This window comes from Chrysemys picta, chromosome 21 (assembly GCF_011386835.1).
Source record: "Chrysemys picta bellii isolate R12L10 chromosome 21, ASM1138683v2, whole genome shotgun sequence".
Taxonomy (NCBI): domain Eukaryota; kingdom Metazoa; phylum Chordata; order Testudines; family Emydidae; genus Chrysemys; species Chrysemys picta.
The window spans coordinates 8,593,167-8,611,077 of NC_088811.1; the positions used below are offsets into that span (position 1 = coordinate 8,593,167).

General features: G+C 41.8%; 1 protein-coding gene across 1 annotated transcript in view; it reads right to left on the reverse strand.

The window, feature by feature from the left end:
- The window catches only part of TTLL10 (tubulin tyrosine ligase like 10), a 204,386-nt gene that overhangs the window by 179,751 nt on the left and 6,724 nt on the right, over positions 1–17,911 (reverse strand). The window lies entirely within an intron of this gene.

A 17,911-nucleotide genomic window follows, 5' to 3' on the forward strand; every position in this document is an offset into this window, starting at 1 on the left:
ATGACACTCGCTCTCAATCACAAATAAATTTCCTTACTGAAATTGCATTGTAGAAGAAGGAGACCATCTGTACAGCAAAACAAAACAACCCCAGTTATTTTATATCTCTAGAGTACATATTAGGAATTATTCACCAAGCAAGCCAATTAACATTTCAAATGCTCAGTTTTGCTGAATTAATTCTTGATCTGCTATAAATATAGACTGGAGAGACCTAATCAAAAAGATTGATTTTCTTTTTGACGTCTAATACCTCGCATCTTGTCATTTCATGGCAGTGATGCAGTACAACCCTAATATAATGTATATCCAGAACATCCAAAAGATCAAGGGGCTGATTCTCTCCTCAAAAGATTTTATACTGGTGTAACTATTGATTTCAGTGGAGTTACTCCTAATTTACATAGGTGTAATAGGAGAATCGGGCACAGGGATTTTTTAGACTAACAACAATGAACTGGGATAGTGTGTGAGTATTCAGAAAAACAAGCAGCAGAAAGAACCATTGACGATCTGATTCTGAATCGATTCTGAAAAATATAAAAAAACTGATACAATTTTAGCATGTTGGGCTGTAAATCAAATGTTCACCACTAGGTGTCACTCAAGTACTGCTCACTATTCCAATCTACCTCTGCAGAATGAGTCATCTCTTTAAAGTGTGGCTGGGCAGAAAGTTTTGACAATCTGTGGGACTTGTTTCCCTGTTGTCTCTGGTTTAAGGTTCCACAACCATGAAATCTCTGGTTACACTAATAATATGTATTATAATTTCAGATTATAAACAGTGCATTGTTTGTTGACATCCTTTATTCAGGGAGACAAGGTGGGTGAGGTAAAATCTTTGATTGGACCAACTTCTGTTAGTGAGAGAAACAAGAGCTCTGTGTAAAGTCCAAAGTTATCTCTCTCACCAACAGAAGTTGGTCCAATTAAAGATATTACCTCGCGCACCTTGTCTTTCTAATATGCTGGGACCAACATGTCTACAACAACACTGTATATATCCTTTACTCTGGCAGTCTCTACTCTTCAGAAAGCCATGCAGGCTAGGGGAGAATCAAGCTGTCCCTTGATGAACTCCTTAACAGTTTCCTTTGTCAATCAGAGCCCAAATTCACACCGATGTGTTATCTGGTTATTTATTCGTCATAATCCCCAAAACACAGGGAGGCAAATCTTCCTTTTCTCTCCACTGCTGATGCAGCTGTCCCGCTGTGGCAGCACAACTAGTGCAGTTTCATGGTCCTGGGGCATGATTTGAGGAGACCATGGTAGGGGTACACACCCCACTGTAGTTCTGTGAGGCTCTTTGTGCTGTGTTGTGGTTTGGGCAGGGAGCATGTGGACTTGGTGGAGAAACAAAGCTGAGATATCTACCCCTGGTTCTTCTTTCCCTGGAAAGGTGCTTTGGAAGCTACTAGAGCAGGGGTTCTCTAACTTCATTGCACCGGGACCCCCTTCTGACAACAAAAATTACTACATGACCCCAGGGGTAGGGAGTGAAGCCTGAACCCACATGAGCCTCACTGTCCTGGGTGGAGGAGAGGCAGCAATTCCAAAGCCTGGTGGGGCCAAAATTGAAGCCCAAGGACTTCTGTCCCCGGTGGGGGGGGGGGGGGGCTGTAACCTGAACTCCGCCACCCAGGACTGAAGCCCAAGGGCTTGGGCTTTGGCCCCGGGCAGTGAGGCTTTGGCCCCAGGCCCCAGCAAGTCGAATGCCAGTCCTGGTGACCCCATTAAAACGGGACCACGATCCACTTTGGGGTCATGACCCACAGTTTGAGAATTGCTGTACTATAGCCATTTGTCATGAATATCAGCCACAGGGTGGTTCTTCTCCTGTTCAGTAGCCTGAGGACAGAGGATTCTTCCCTACCATCCACCCAGTGCCCAGCTGAGTTGCTCAAAATGTGCAGTAGGGAGAGAACTTTAGCCACTGAGAACAGTTCAATTTCCCTTTCGCTAGGTTCATTCTACAGGACTAAAAGTAGCACAAAAGATGTTTTGACAATAAAGCCATCAATAGCCAAGCAGGGTGTGTGTCAAGCCATCTCAACCCTGCCCATGATGTAAATTGATCTAGCCCTGTGTCTGGAGGAGCAATGCATATTTTCTGGGAAAACAAGAGAGCAGTACAAAAAACGGTCATGATTTGAAAGTGCATTTGAAATGAGCCCCTAACATTGTTTTGGGAGGTCAGAGGGGGCATAATTCGGAGTAATGGGTTGCAGCTAAAATATGAGGCTGATTATCAAGATAGTCTGCCTTACAATGAGCTCTATTAACCTGGGGAATTGTTTCCCAGCAGAAATGATAGAAGCTTCACTGCCTGAGTCATTTACTACTAGACTGGACAAAGTACAAATCCTCAACTGGCAGAGATCTGGACAAGATGACCTACCAGTAGTAGTGCTTTCCTGTTTCTAATCTCTCTGGACTTGATCCTGAAAACTGCTGAGTGCCTCTCTCAAAGTGCAGAGTGCCCTCAGCTCCAACTGACTTCATAGGAGTGGATGGTGCTGAGTAGCACACAGAATCATGCTCTACAATCCTATTATTGGGAAGTACCATTCCCAGATCTCTCAAATAGAGTTATTATGATGCCTAGAAAAATGCGTTGTTGGAAATGGCTCAGATTATATGTAAAAAACCCTCAGGGACAGATTATGGCACCTCGAAGGGGAGAGGGCACAGGGAGCCCCTTTATCCCCAGCTCTCACAAGAAGCAGCCATTATTTGGTGCCTTGCACTCCCTTAGAGCACGGAGAGGAGGGTGCAGATTGGGACTTCACTAGAAGAACACTAGTGGGTAGTGTTTGACTGGATAATGATGTGACCCTGATGCTAACCCCTCTCTCACACATCCCCTACGAACTACACCTGTTATACATGTATAGTAACCTCTACTGGTCAGCACTTAGTGGCATTCATCTCCTCCTGCACTGAGCAAGCCTAATACCTCCAGGTCAGGCTGCGTACCCCCCAGCAGCATGGCTCTAGCCCTTTGAGACATAACAGCCTCCTAAAACTTTATAGTAGGGAGGTACTCCTTGTCTTTTTTGCTTTTCCCAAATGCCCAGACATCTCACTTGGAAATTGTCCCTTCCCTGCCTCTCACCAGCCCTGCAGGACAATGATGGATGGGACAAAGATACTTACCGTGTACATATCACCACTGTTGTTTTTATACCTAGGATATATGGCCTATAGATTTGTTTTGCACTCCTTGAGTGTCTGAAATACTCACAGAGTTGATCTTCTGTGCACAGTGGTTGGATGCTATTTAGTGGTCAGTTATGGCCAGTACATAACTCAAAAGAATTCATAGCTTTGGTTCCTGTAATTATACCTGCAGTTTGATATTAATTTGTTTTATCATAATATACAATGAATCATTCAGCTGTTTAGAGGCGTGATAGGGCTATGCCAGTTAAGTTAGATGTGATACTGGACAGTAAAAGAAAATATCAGTGATATACCTGTCTATGAGAGAAGAGCTCAGTTTGCCTTAATTCTAAAGAATATATTCGAGACAAACAAGCAAATCTTGCCCTAATCAGAGTATATAAACATAGGGATGAGATATAAATTCAATCCCAATGAGATGCAGCAAAGTAAAGCAATCAATGTTCGCACAAGGGTGAAGTGTCCTTGTAGCATGTCAAATAATTTATTGCCATTACCCTTATACGAAGCTATAAAAAAGGACATCAGGATGCTTTTTGTGCCTTCATAAATGCTTAATTTATATCTTAATCTTCAGCTCTGGTTCTGCGCACAAATGCTTTTTGACACTCAGAACTACTTTGGAGAAACACACTCTCACTCGGAGCACTGGTGAGAATCATCAGTTCAGTTAATGAGCCAAAGGGCGAAGAGTGATCACGAGTGACACCCTTTTAATATATTTCTCCTACCTTTCATATACATATTTATTATGCTATTTTGGTAGATTAATATAATAAAATACTTTGTGGCTATTGCCCCCGTGCTGTCTTCGCGTTTCTCAATCGGCTCAATAACTTCTATTAGACTAGATGTACTGTAGAATGGGTAGCGTTGTACTTTAAAGGATGGAGTGTTTTCATAATGTGGAATCTAGTGATAGTGGTAGCGGAAAGAACAAAATCAAAGAACTTGCTGGGTCAGATCCTCAAGCTGCTGTAAATCAACATTGCTCCATTTAAGTCAATGGAGCTTCACCTGTGTATACTAGCCAAGGATCTGGATCTCTGTCTTTATTTACAGAGAAAAACAGACTGATGGAAAATTGGGCAGGGTTGATGTGTCTGATATATTTGCACGTGCAGCCACATACAAATATAGACTGTTCTTTTAAGAGCTGTTCTGATTTTGATTGTAGCCTCCTGCCACACCCTTCGTATATTGCATGTTTTAGACTGTAAGTTCTTCATGGCAGGAACCATGTTTTCTTACGTTTTTGTACAGTGCACAGGACAGGGAGGCCCCAGTGTGCCGCTACACAAAGAATTGCAGTCGGATGCTGATAAGTTTTCTGGGCCTTGTGAAAGCTCTTTAGGGTCTGGGAGGGACAGAAATGAAGCAGTAATGCACCAGCTACTACAGTTTGCGGTGGGGGGTCTGGCATTAGCTATTAGATCCAGGTAGTTGAGAATCCACTGGCTATGCACATCCACTACCCCACAAGCTTCCCTCCATGGTACCATGGAGAAAGATGCCACAGACCAGACTTCAGGGAATGCCTCTTTCCATCTGCCCCATGCACAGTGGAATTACAGCAGTTTGACTGCATTTAGAGCCTTCTGCATCTGTTGGGTCAGGATGAAGGAATATAGTAATGCCATGTGCATATAACTAAGTAAATCGGAAGATGGCATTGTTTGTATATGATGTGTAAACCTTTTACAATCTGGATTTAGGCACTTACGAACACTAGTTTACATACCCAATAGCAAATTCAATCTTTCCTACTGTACTTTAGACCAGTGTTTCTCAACCTTTTTGATATCAGCTACCTTCCTAAACTCTGTCAGGTTGATCTCAGGGACCAGTACCAGTCCACAAACCAGTCATTGAGAAACACTGCTTTAGACAATGAGATCCTCCTGCAATGCAGATGCCAGGGCTGCAGCGTTCTAAATAAAGGTAACTGCCATGAGGTTTAGTCCCCTCCAAATGCATTGGATATTTACTCTAACTGGCTTAAGGCCTAATCCATAGAGGTGCTAAGCACTGTCCACTCCCACTGCAGTCAGTGGAAGTTAAGGGCACTCAGCAGCTCAGAGGATTAAGCATCGGGTGCTAAGGAGAGTTCAGCATATCAATTCCTGTCACTCACTGTGAAGAAAACACAACCTGAAGCAAATACTCACCAGCAACTACATACCACACAACAAAAACACTAACCCAGGAACCAATCCCTGCAACAAACCCACATATCTATTCAAGGGATCCACATATCTATTCAAGGGACACCATCATAGGACCTAACCACACCAACCACTCCATCAGGGGCTCATTCACCTGCACATCTACCAATGTGATATATGGCATCGTATGCCAGCAATGCCCCTCTGCCATGTACATTGGCCAAACCAGACAGTCTCTACGCAGAAGAATAAATGGACACAAATCAGACATCAGGAATTGTAACATTCAAAAACCAGTAGGAGAACACTTCAACCTCCCTGGACACTCAATAACAGACTTAAAAGTGGCAATTCTTCAACAACAAAACTTCAAAAATAGACTCCAACGAGAAACTGCAGAACTGGAATTAATTTGCAAACTGGACACCATCGAATTAGGCCTGAATAAAGACTGGGAGTGGAAGGGGCACTACAAAAAGTAATTTCCCCTCTGCTGATACTCACACCTTCTTGTCAACTGTTTGAAATGGGCCACCTTGATTGCATTGGCCTTGTTACTACAAAAGTAATTTTCCCTCCCTTAGTATTCACCCCTTCTTGTCAACTGTTGAGAATAGGCCACTTCCACCTGAATTGGCTTGTTAGCACTGACCCCCCACTTGGTAAGGCAACTCCCATCTTTTCATGTGCTATAATATATGTTCTGCTTACTGTATTTTTCACTCCATGCATCTGATGAAGTGGGTTTTAGCCCACAAAAGCTTATGCCCAAATATATTTGTTAGTCTCTAAGGTGTCACAAGGACTCCTCGTTGTTTTTGCTGATACAGACTAACACGGCTACCAGTCTGAAATCTGACAACCTATATTGCCACAGAAGCGTGGCTCTGCTGAAACTAAAATATAATTGCTGTAATCAATGTGATTATAGAAATCATCCCTCTAGTGTATACAGAGAATGGATACCAGTAAGTCATATTTTATTTCCAGCTAGTTACCAGATAGAAAGATAAAGCTCTAGATCTTGATTCAGCAGCAACAAAACTCCCAAAGTCACAGAGAAATTCATGAACTCAATAGTCATTTTTCATACATCTGATATACATACATGCATGCTTTACAGTCCTAAATTGATTGACTACTTCAGAGACACCTCCACATACCCTCCACCCCCAAACGCATCAATACAGATACATCAGACATCATTCTCTACTAAAATATTTAAGGGGAACCTCAGAGTAGGGCTGCCAACTGTGAAATTCTCTTCGGTCAGAGATCCAACTGAGACCAAACCTGACCACTACTAGGTCATGTTGCAAGACCTATCTCTTTGTCCAGACCTTCTCCTACCAGTTACACAATTGCCCTGGCTATGTCCCCCTGGATGGCCACCATCTGGATTTAGTCTTTCTTCAAGTAAACAGTTCTTAGTGAGGAGGGAGAAAAGCAGAGCAAGGATCCCTTGATGGGAATTTGATGTATCTCTAATGTACATAATGCATGCCCAGATGATGGGTGCTTTAGCAATGTGTATATCAATAACAACAGTTAAACTAACTGTACATCTATCTGCTTTTCCTAAGTGGTTTCTTACATGTTTATACAATGCAGAGCGCACTGTTGGCACACAGTAAATAATCAGGTTTTCTGTAATCTATCTTGCCACTTTGCTAATGATCCATGTTTGCGATAAACAAATTATTTTCCTTTGAAGAGCTTCAAGCTTCCCATGGTCTCCTGAGGTCCTTCTTCCCTCGCTTCCTCCCCCATTTTCAGCTATGACACTTGATAAGTTTCCAGATTTGTGAGCAGATTAAGTTAGGTTTAACACAGTCTCTTTTAGGAAAATAAATAGATATGGTAGGCATTAGCAGGGGAGCGATCTCTATTATGTAAGGCCTTTGATCAAAACAGAAATTGTGGTAGGAGAACAGGTGAAAAAAACTCTGGGAAGGTCTCTGTGGGTTGTGCCATTGACGGGGACAAATGGAAAAGAAGAAGAAAGGGAATAAAAGATATGTCTAAAGCTCGGGATATGTGAGACTCAGTACAAAATCATTCATAGGCTTTGAATATCCCCAGATCTAAGATATAAATGTGTCCCAGAATTCTCTCCCACATATAAGGCACCCTGGTAAATTTGGGTTCATTGCTAGTGGTTCTGACCCCTCACTGATCCTTTCTGAGATTAGGTGCCCTCCTTCCTGTCAATCTGTTTTAACACTAAAGAGATTTTCAGTCCCTGGACGATCTGAGGTAAAGAAAGGTCCCAGTCTGTGCTCATTTACAACAAGGAATTGTATCTTTAGTGTCTCAATTCAAGACAATCATATAGTTACTTCAGAGAGATCTACATTATTAAATATTTTGGCTAAAATTCTGTGCTGAGGTACATTTGAGAAGGTGCCGCCCATGGGGGAGGGATATAAAGGAGCTTTTAAGTCACCTTTTCACTCTTGGATTCTGGGCAGTACTAAGGACTGGTCTAATTTACAGAAGACTCCAGAATGCTTCTTCACACAATACCTCTTAGCGCTCAGTTTTATAGACCCTCTCCATCTTACTTCTGGCATGCTCTGTGCATCAGAGCTTTCAGTGTGGGGGCAGATTTGGGCTGCCAAGTAGCACACATTAGAGAGCAGGGGGCAGAACTCCTTCCTCTGTAAAACGTTCAGCTATGATCAGAAATGAGGCCCTGAATTTTTATAGGATCTGGAGACTGATTCTGAACTCCCTCCTCAGTAGCCTGGAAGAGTTTGCTGAATTGCACCTGGATGATACCATCTGGAAACTTTTCAGGTATACAATTTAGATCTTAGACTCCAATCCTGCAAACACTTACCCATGCACTTAACTTTGTGCATATGAGTATTCCCACTAATTTCAAGAGAAATTACGTAAGAAAAATTGTGCACACGCATAAGTGTTTGTAGGGTTGGCACCTTTGAAGAAAGTGGTTTGGTGTGGGTGTTTTAACTGTTGAAAGGCATGAAAAGAGTTGGTTGTACATTTCCTGCTGTTTTACCAGTTTCTGCTGTTGGGAATTCTGCAACAAAAGGGAATGTAACAAACCCTAGTTTTATTGTTATGCTTATTGTTCACATAGTTCATGTTTATGATACATGTTCTTGAACCAGTACAAATGATATACAAGCTCTCACCTCAAATATTCTCTCCTGTATATTTCAGCGGTAGCGAGATGACAATGCTGACTTGGTAATAGAATCCTTTATCTGGGAACAAACTGCAATGTCATAAAGTAGAATTTTGGTGCCTGCCCCGTGCTGTGCCATGTCTGAACTGAGTATTTTGGAGGAGGAAGGGGAAAAGATTTAAATGGAAGTTAGGAGCCTAAATACCTGTGAAGATCTGGGCCTGTACAGCTATATAGGAAGATACAGTTCCTGCCCCCAAAGAGCCTACAGGGCAAAAAGACTCAAGGCAGATGAAGGGTAGGGAAAAGGCATGCAATATATAATCGAAGTGTTCACAGACATGGTAGTTCCCAGCTATATTTTGTTTTGAAGGTACCCATTTGTATAAAGCAGTGCTTTATCCCACTCTCCAACACATATTTTCCATTCATTTGAAATATGGCTCAGGGAAGACAGCATTCTAGTGATAATAGTTATGTAATATGGATTTAAAACCCATGACTGTGCAAAACTACTTCCTGCCTCTCTTGTTCATTTCCTGTTTCCAACAGCTTCAGTAATAAGACCTAGCTTTTATATAACACTTTGCTGTCAAAAGTGCTATACACACATTAATTAATTCATCTTCAAAACACCCCTATCAGGTAGCGGAGGATTATTATCCACACTGTACATATAGAGAATTAAGAGAACTCAGAGTTCTTGGCTGCCAGCCCCATGCTGTCTGTCCACTAGGCAAAGCTGCCTCTCAGTGAGTCTGGTGGTCCCAGAATTTACTGTATAGAAAGTTGAAACACAGACCACAGTCCAAAACAGGTTCATTTCATGCCTCAGATCTAATCATGAGCATGTTCTGTTCCTATTCCATTGAGCACTTGGCTTAGATCCCCCTGGAAAAGGAGGAGTTTAGTACCAATATATGCCACTCCCTCTTGGATGTAAGGGTGTGATGCGGCATGGCATGTTGCGGACAGGGGCAGAGAAGTGCTCTGTAACATTTCAGGGGCAGCCACACAAGGCTACCATAAGTTCAAATAGTCTCCTGAGAGATACAACACAGTCAGCCCTCTCTCTCTCTCTCTACATGCACCATCCCAACACGTGAGATCTCCTGAGAGTCTTCTCTTGACAGAAGCTAGATTGTAACCTGGGGAGGCAGAAGTTTCCTCAATTCTGGAACTTGCTACCTCTATGTGTGTGACAGAGCCCCATGTCTGTTAACTTTCAGAGCAGAGCACAAGACCTGTGAGCCCATCCAATTCCCATTAAAGTGACTGGGAAAACTACCAAGGCCTTTAAAGTGAGTTGGATTGGGTCCCTCCCAGGGCCAAAATAATCAAAAGTAGCCTCTAATTTTAGTTGCTTTAGGTTTTGGGTATCCAATCAGAGATACTTGGAGTGAGATCTTCAAAGTATGTAGATGCTGAAGTCCTATTGAAATCAATAGGAGTTATGCACCTAAATACCTTTTTGAGGTTCACCTAAATACCTTTTTGAGGGTCTGGGCCTTGAGGCTTAATTTACAGAGGGGCTGAACACCCCTAGCTCTCACAGACTTCTACTGGAGTTGTGGTGCACAGTCGTGCTAAAAATCAGACCCACAGTATCTCAAGCTGGGCACTCCAAAAACAAGGCAGGCAAAATCTGAGTGTGCTTTTGAAAATGTTACCCTATGTGTTTACCCAAGCTTTTGCCTGAGGTTAGGGGACAGAGGTTTTGGTCCTGGTGTTGTTGTTAGGGTGACCAGATGTTGCAATTTTATAGGGACAGTCCTGATATTTGGGGTTTTTTTTATATGGGCTCCTATTACTCCCCACCCCCATCCCGATTTTTCACACTTGCTATCTGGTCACCCTAGTTGTTGTTTTTGCTAAGACTGAATAGTGCTAATTATTAGGTGACTGTAAACTGTTGTTTTTGGAAGACAGCATTCAGTTTCATTGATGGTGATTTTAAATTGTAACTGCACAACGATGCCACACAGAAAGCATATTTTTATAAATTGGAAATTTATAAAACTATACATTTTATATTTATAGTTTATATTTTTAAACTGATGCTGTCATTTTCTGGTTTAAGTCTTTTCATAGATCTGATTTACCGTTTTCTAGTTTAATCATCCTCCACTTTCAGAAAGTCTTAGGCCAGAAAATCATCTTTAAGTGTTTGAACACGGCCTAGTGGGTGGATTACCTTTGTGTAAGGACGCAGGGAATTTGATTTATGGCATGACACAGTGGACTGTGTTAAAAGCTGTTTGGCCAGATATACTAGCTATAAAATAGAAGAGAAACATTTGGGAGCGGAGGGGAGAAATAGCTTTATCTTTTGTGTAATGCAAGATAAGTATAGGGTTAAAAACTCCCATGCAGTGATCTGATATTTAAGTGATGCAGATGTGTCCCTTTAGAGGATGTTAATGGGGTAGCAGGTAAGCATACATAGGAAGCCCAGCAGGATTTTTTTCTGTTTGGGTTGATCAAGGGCTAGGGTCAATGCAGGTAAAATGAAGTAAAGAAAGCTCAGTTTTAGTTCTGTACTCCTGTCTTTGTTACATGTGATGCTTATAAGGCTTTAAAGGTCAAAAATTCAGTATTTCTACTTACAATAGCCTGGTTGACAAGAGGTGGATTATGTAAATGTAGGGACCTATGATAGTTTTATTAGAATGAAACATCTAAAGTAGCCAGGGAGTGGATCTAAAATAGAAACAAGCTTCTGCTACATACCTAAGGTCTCTCAGGCTCTTGCGAAAGCTTGCAGTTTACCTGTGAGTCCATCACACTCTATTCCTGGGGGCATTCTGTGCCAAAAAAATAAAAATTCTGTGCACAATATTTTAAAATTCTGCAAATTCTGTTTGTCAAAATAACACTACATAATCACATCAGTTTCATTTATTTTGTAAATTTATTTCAAAATACCTGTCAGCAAGTATGTCTGTAACAATATAGACACACTCAAAAGTTCCCCCAGAAGTAGAGAGTTAAAGAAACCCCTATGACAGTTTCTGTTTCTCTGCCCCTTCCCCCCGCTCCGAGCCCAGCCATGGTGCCCCCCTTACCCAGATACCCATACCCCCTCTCTCCAGAGCCCAGCCATGCCCCCCGCCAAGCCCAGACACCTGCCCCCTCCCTCTCAGAGCCCAGGGATCCAGAGAGAGAAACAGCCTGATGCTTGGTCCCGGGCCTGCATGGAGTTTCCTGCATTCCACCATCTCCTTCCCTTAGGGCATGCTGGGAACTGCAGCTGCCAGGAACCCTCTAGCTATCCCCCCCCCCGCCCCCTCAGCAATATCTTCTATGTGCAAACTGGGCTCTGCTGGGTCCAGTGGCCCCTAGTGGCAGCCAGAAGCCCTGCAGCCCATTTCTGTGGGGGAAAGGAAATTCTGCGCACACAATGTTAATTTCTGCAAAGTTCTGCATTGCGCAGTGGTGCAGAATTTCCCCAGGTGTAACACTCATAAGATGTCTGCACTGTGGATACATGCAGTTTCCTAAATTGCCTTTTAGGATTGTATCTTGGGTGTGTCACATTTCTAAAGCCTGTATATAGAAAAAAATGTGAAATTGTCCTGTTTGTTCACTCAGATCACAGGTCCTGGGTAGGGGTAGCTTACTGTTTAAAGAGTGGGTAATTAAACTGCTGATTACACATTGTGGCTTTTAGTGATGGACAAATATGTTGAAGATATGAGCTATGGCACCGTACTGGATTCAGTGGGCATCTGACATCCAACAGCCTAGATGAAAATTATTTCTTGAAAAGGGGGGAAGGAAATGTTCCACTTCTTGGCAGGGATAATGGTTATTGAAGTGCTTTAGTTCTGGCTGTCTGAATGATAGCAAGACCCTAGAGAAGGACAGTATCATAGATGTTAGAAACATAACAGAACTATTCTCAGCTTATCTCCCAGCAGATGCAGGATTATGAGTGCTTCCAGTGCTTTATATTTTTTTTTTCTCCCAGTCTGACTTTAAACATCCCAAGTGACAGAACTGTCACCACTTCCCTTCGGAGACTATTCCGCCACCTCACAGGCCTCACTGTCAGAAAACTTTCCCCGAAACTCAGCCTAAAGTTTCATTTGCTTAATTTGATTCCACAAATTATAACTGTATCTCCATGTACCACATTAAAATTCTTCTGCCTCCTTAGTATTTCCATCCTTCAGCTATTTCTACTATTATACTGTCCCCTAATGGGATGACTGCCTGACTCATAATTCTGTTTCGGAAAAAAAATTGGATTCAATTTTATGGATGCTATATCCTACTGAGCAAACTCCTTTGTAGGATTTCACCAATCTTGTGACTGTTTCATGTTTTTGGGGTTTTTTTACTATTTCTAATTTAGGCCAGGGTCCTACGTATCTAAGTTGAGTGAATGGGTCTCATCTAGAGCCTTCCTTGCTATAACTGAACCATTTAAATCAAAATTCAAATTCTGGAGCTGGCATAATTCTTAGGTGAATTGCTCTTAGAAATATTAGAAACTAAAGTCGCCCTCTGCTTTGCTGGTGGCATCCACCGCAGAGAGGTGAACTAGAGAAGGACAGATGTCACATGGTGATATTCCTGAAAACTGGGAGGGAGCGGGGAAATAACCATTTTTATAGGGGTGCTAAACGGACACAATGCCCTTCACCTTTAAGAGAGAACTCTCAGTATATAGCTACATACATACTATTTGAAATACATTGTGAATTTCCTAGGTGAGAGAGGCTTTTACAGATTATCAACTGTTTGCTCAGGAAAAGAAAAAGTGAAACCCCAAGACAGGTTGATAAATGGTAGAAACCTCATGCTTAATAAACCCAGACGGGAGAGCTATTAAATTACCCAACTTCAGTAGCTGCTAGAAGCCCCTTGGAAGGAAATCCTGTTGCGCAAATCTGTTTCCCTGTTACTTCCTTTCTAGTGTTTTTCACCAAAAACAATCAATCCCATGAGTGCTGTGCAGGGTTTAGAGATTTTCTTATTTTGTTTTCTACCCTTCCTCCTTCTTTTAAATCCAAGGGCCGTTCAAACTTCTCTTCTAGATATTCTTTTTGCTCATTCGGGGTCAGAGAAATCTGTAGGTATTCACCTTCCAAGCTGATCTTTCTGTGCCTCACAGCATTCAGTGCTCTGTTAAGGAGGCACTGAATAAGGAGAGATGAAAGATGATGAATCGTGATAAACGCAGAAGGGTATGGTGAAACTGCAGTGGCTTACGTGCCAAAGACATCCTTGAAGGAAACTTGCTTTGATCCCCAAAAGAACTTTAAGATGTGCTGTTCTGATTATTTCACAGCTGTATCAGGGACAGAACAGTTGTTTGAGTTGGTAGTTGAGATTTTATCCTCTGGCAGGGTAGGAAAGCTGAGTTTGCTTCTGTGCATGTGTCGTTACAGTGCGCACCAGGAAAAAGCCCATGATATTTTTTTGGGGGAGAGGGGGAGAGAGGGAGAGCTTGAAAATGAGAACATTTCAACTGATAAAAAATAATTTCTAGGGAGACTGGAGGGGAGGCATAGGTGTGTGACCTTAATTCTTTCAGCATCTAGCCTGTTACAAAGTATATAACAAAATTTCTACAATAAAGCAGTATTCTTCAATGCTCCCATATAGTTCAACAGCCAAGACTCTCCTTGCCAATCTGTAGTCACTGTAATTGTGTATTGTGTCTGTGCTGCTTTTACAAATGATGCCTTACAATGGCTAACATTCAGTATAAGTCTTGCCATGATGCAATTGAGAAAGTATCTGAGTTCATCTAATTTCATGTAGCCAAAAATAGTTTTTCAAATGAAATCTGGGAAGCCCCAGGCCTAAGTGGTACACAGTAAACTCTGACAATCAGCATCAGGGCCGGCTCCAGGCACCAGCCGAGCAAGCTGGTCCTTGGGGCGGCAGTTTATAGGAGGTGGCATTCCGCCCAATCCTAAGGCGGCACGGCTGCTTTTTTTGTTGTTGTTGTTCCGCTCTGGCTGCCCTGTAGGGGGCAGCGGCGTGGAGGACGGGAGCGCTCTGCAGCAAGCCCGGCAGGGCAGCCCGCGTCCTTCCCTCCCAGCCGACCGGAGCGGTACAGAGCCCTCCTGGCAGGGGGCACGGCAGGAGGGGCCGCGTGGCAGCGCCCCGCTGAAGCCCTGGCCGCCCCCTTCTCTCTCTCCCCCCGCTCCTTCTCCCTGCCCCCGCTACCCGGGGCACATCTGCAGGGCAGGGAGTCCCCCTGCACCCTGGCACCCTGGCTCTGGACACGCCGCAGGTTTGGTTTTTTTTTTTTTTGCTTGCGGCGGCCAGAAAGCCAGAGCCGGCCCTGATCAGCATACCAGGTTAAGGTGGAATCTTCTGCTCTAGAACAGTTGTAGCAAGGCATGGAAGGAAAGCAGAGCACAGAAGTTATGTGCCAGGTTCTCAGACCAGGTGGAGATATAACTAAATGCAATGCTTTGCTTCCTACAGGCGGTTCTCTGTAGACTCTATATACCTTGCTTTAGTATACTCTTAGTGAAATAGTGAAAAGCAATTGTAGGTCTTCCATGTTAAGACTGCACTGTATCTTGCAAGAAGTACTGATCAGTGAAGCAGTTTTCTGGCAAATTAACCATACACCACAAAATTAACTCCAGTACTGTAAGAATTTGATGATACATTATTTCAGCCTCAGTAACTAAATTCTCTTTGGATTGCCCCAAGAATGTTATGTGCTCAGCTCACCCTCAGCTTGGAGAGAGACATTGCTGCTCATCTTGTAAGATCAACTGCTGCTCATTCATTTGCAAGTATGTTGTTTAATTTTATAAGACATATGAAGCACGCCAGTATATACTATATCTTTTTAGGCCCTTTATAATTGATTTCCTTAAAACACCCAACTGTATTTTCACTAGTATCAAGTTTTTGTGCTCATCAGCTCAAATAAAAACAAAATCCTACCCAAACAAAATGAAATTTATTTATTTTTAATAACACTCCAGTAGTTGCTAATATATAACTGAAAATCCTTGTCCCAGGTACTAATAATGAAACCTTTATATTACTAGAAATATTAAAACTTTAATACTCTCCCTAGTATGTTTTATATAACTTGTACTTAATCTTTGTACTGGTAGCAAGAGCTTGGAGAGACAAATTTACATATTTGTCCCTCAATATTTTTCTTTTCCCCCTCATCTGGGCTATATATGTCATGTAGACTGCCATGAACATTTTACAGTGTTGAAGCATTTAAACTGTAATTTATATAATTTATATATAAATGCTGAATATACCATCAAATGCAATATAGGAATAACAGATTCATTGGTCTTACAGGTTTTAGAACTTTACCATTGCGCACATTCACAAATGGTTGTGTACAAAAACTCAGTACAATTATATACAAAGCTTTAATCTGAAATACAACACAGGAGTAGATAAGAAGGAAAAAACACTATCATTTTAACAGTAATTACAATACAATGTGTGGAATAACAGTTCACAGGATTAAACAAGCAGATTGCTTATTTAGAGACAACATGAAGAAATTAACTCTCCACCCTGGCTATACTGTTCAAATTTATTATATTAAGTGGAAAGCCATCTTTTTCAGGGGATAAAATGCAGCTGATGGTATGCCCACTAATGTAACAGTTTTTCCCATTTTTTCCCTTAAACAATAGGTCTCTGTGGGATTTCCCACTCATTGTAGTATCCATCTATTCAGATCTATTTTGATCGGTTAATCTTGTTCAGTATTTTTCCAGGCAAGAAATTACTTTGATTTTTAGCAACAGGCAAACCACTTCATGCATCCGATGAAGTGGGTTTTAGCCCACGAAAGTTTATGCTCAAATAAATTTGTTAGTCTTTAAGGTGCCACAAGTACTCCTCGTTCCTTTTCCTGTTATTGAAGTTATGGGTCATGTTTTTCTCTGTTACACCTGGAGATCAGTATTGAAGCTTAACAATTTGTGTAACTTGTGTGTTTTTCAAATCTTTCCACCCACTGGCAGAAATTACTGGTCCTTTCTAAGGAAACACATATATTCCTCATTCATGAGCTAAAATTATTAGCATGCTAATGATTTTAAGCATTTATAGCCACCGCCATGAGCCGTGGTATATGCTTCCATCCAATATGTCATCAAATTGACCTAGGAATTGTACAACCAGGCTAGTATCTCACAGTCCAGCCTAATATGTCCAGAGGTTATTCCACAGTAGTATGAAAAAATCTCAGTCTTCCATAAGATTATTTAAAATAAAATGTGAACACTTAGTGGTGATGTCATAAACCCAGAAAAGTAAATAAATTCAAAGCTGAAGATTTATTGCCAGCTAGGAAGATTTATTTTGATTATTGCTTGCAGTGAGGATTGGTCCAAAACCAACCTGAATATAGAACTGGTTTCTGTGACTTTTGAATAAATTATCTGTAAAATTTAGACATGATGCTCATGTGACATTATCAGGTTCATTCCCATGTGGTCATTTTTCCTGTTAGCTTTATGTGCCAAGTAACACTCTTTGGGTACCAGGCAATGCAGGCAATCCAGTTTATTACCCATAAGAAACCCCTTCACTGGGTGGAATCTAAAAGATTTTAAATTTGCATATCACTACTCAGGTGCAATCAGCCTGAAACTATGATGAAAAAACATCAGATGCAACTGAACAGTTGACTCATTTTCCATGGTTAATATGGTGATTCATTGATCATAACAGATGCTCAAATGGGCTGCAAAGAGGCCTCGTTAAAAGTCCCAAGATAGATACCAGAAATATCATATTTAAAAAACAAAAGTGCCATGATGTGGCAAGATGCCCATGTGGCACCAGAGTAATTTCAGTCTTGAATATGCCGCATATGCACACACAGTAGCAAAAGCGATAAATAGAACTATTATCAGCGACTGACCAGTTGTAAAATAAACCTGCTATGCTGTGGAGTACACTACGGATGTCCTAACATTCCATTGACATCAATCATAGAATATTAGAGTTGGAAGAGACCTCAGGAGGTCATCTACTCCAATCACCTGCTCAAAGCAGGACTAACACCAACTAAATCATCCCAGCCAAGGTTTTGTCAAGTCAGGCCTTAAAAACCTCTAAGGATGGAAATTCCACTACCTCCCTAGGTAACCCGTTCCAGGGCTTCACCACCCTCCTAGTGAAACAGTGTTTCCTAATATCCAACCTAGACCTCCCCCATTGCAACTTGAGACCAATAGAATACAATAGTACAGCAAGTGCAGTGGAAAACCAGCAGTGATAGGCTTATAGGGTCAATATATTTTACAGATAATAAAATTGATTGTAAATAGAACATATGGCTTCTGGAAATTCCCATCAATCCAGTAACCTAGAGGCCTTGACCCTGCAAGTGCAAGGTTCTTGCACTCCTGCAACCAGAGGCTACACACAGGCACAAGTA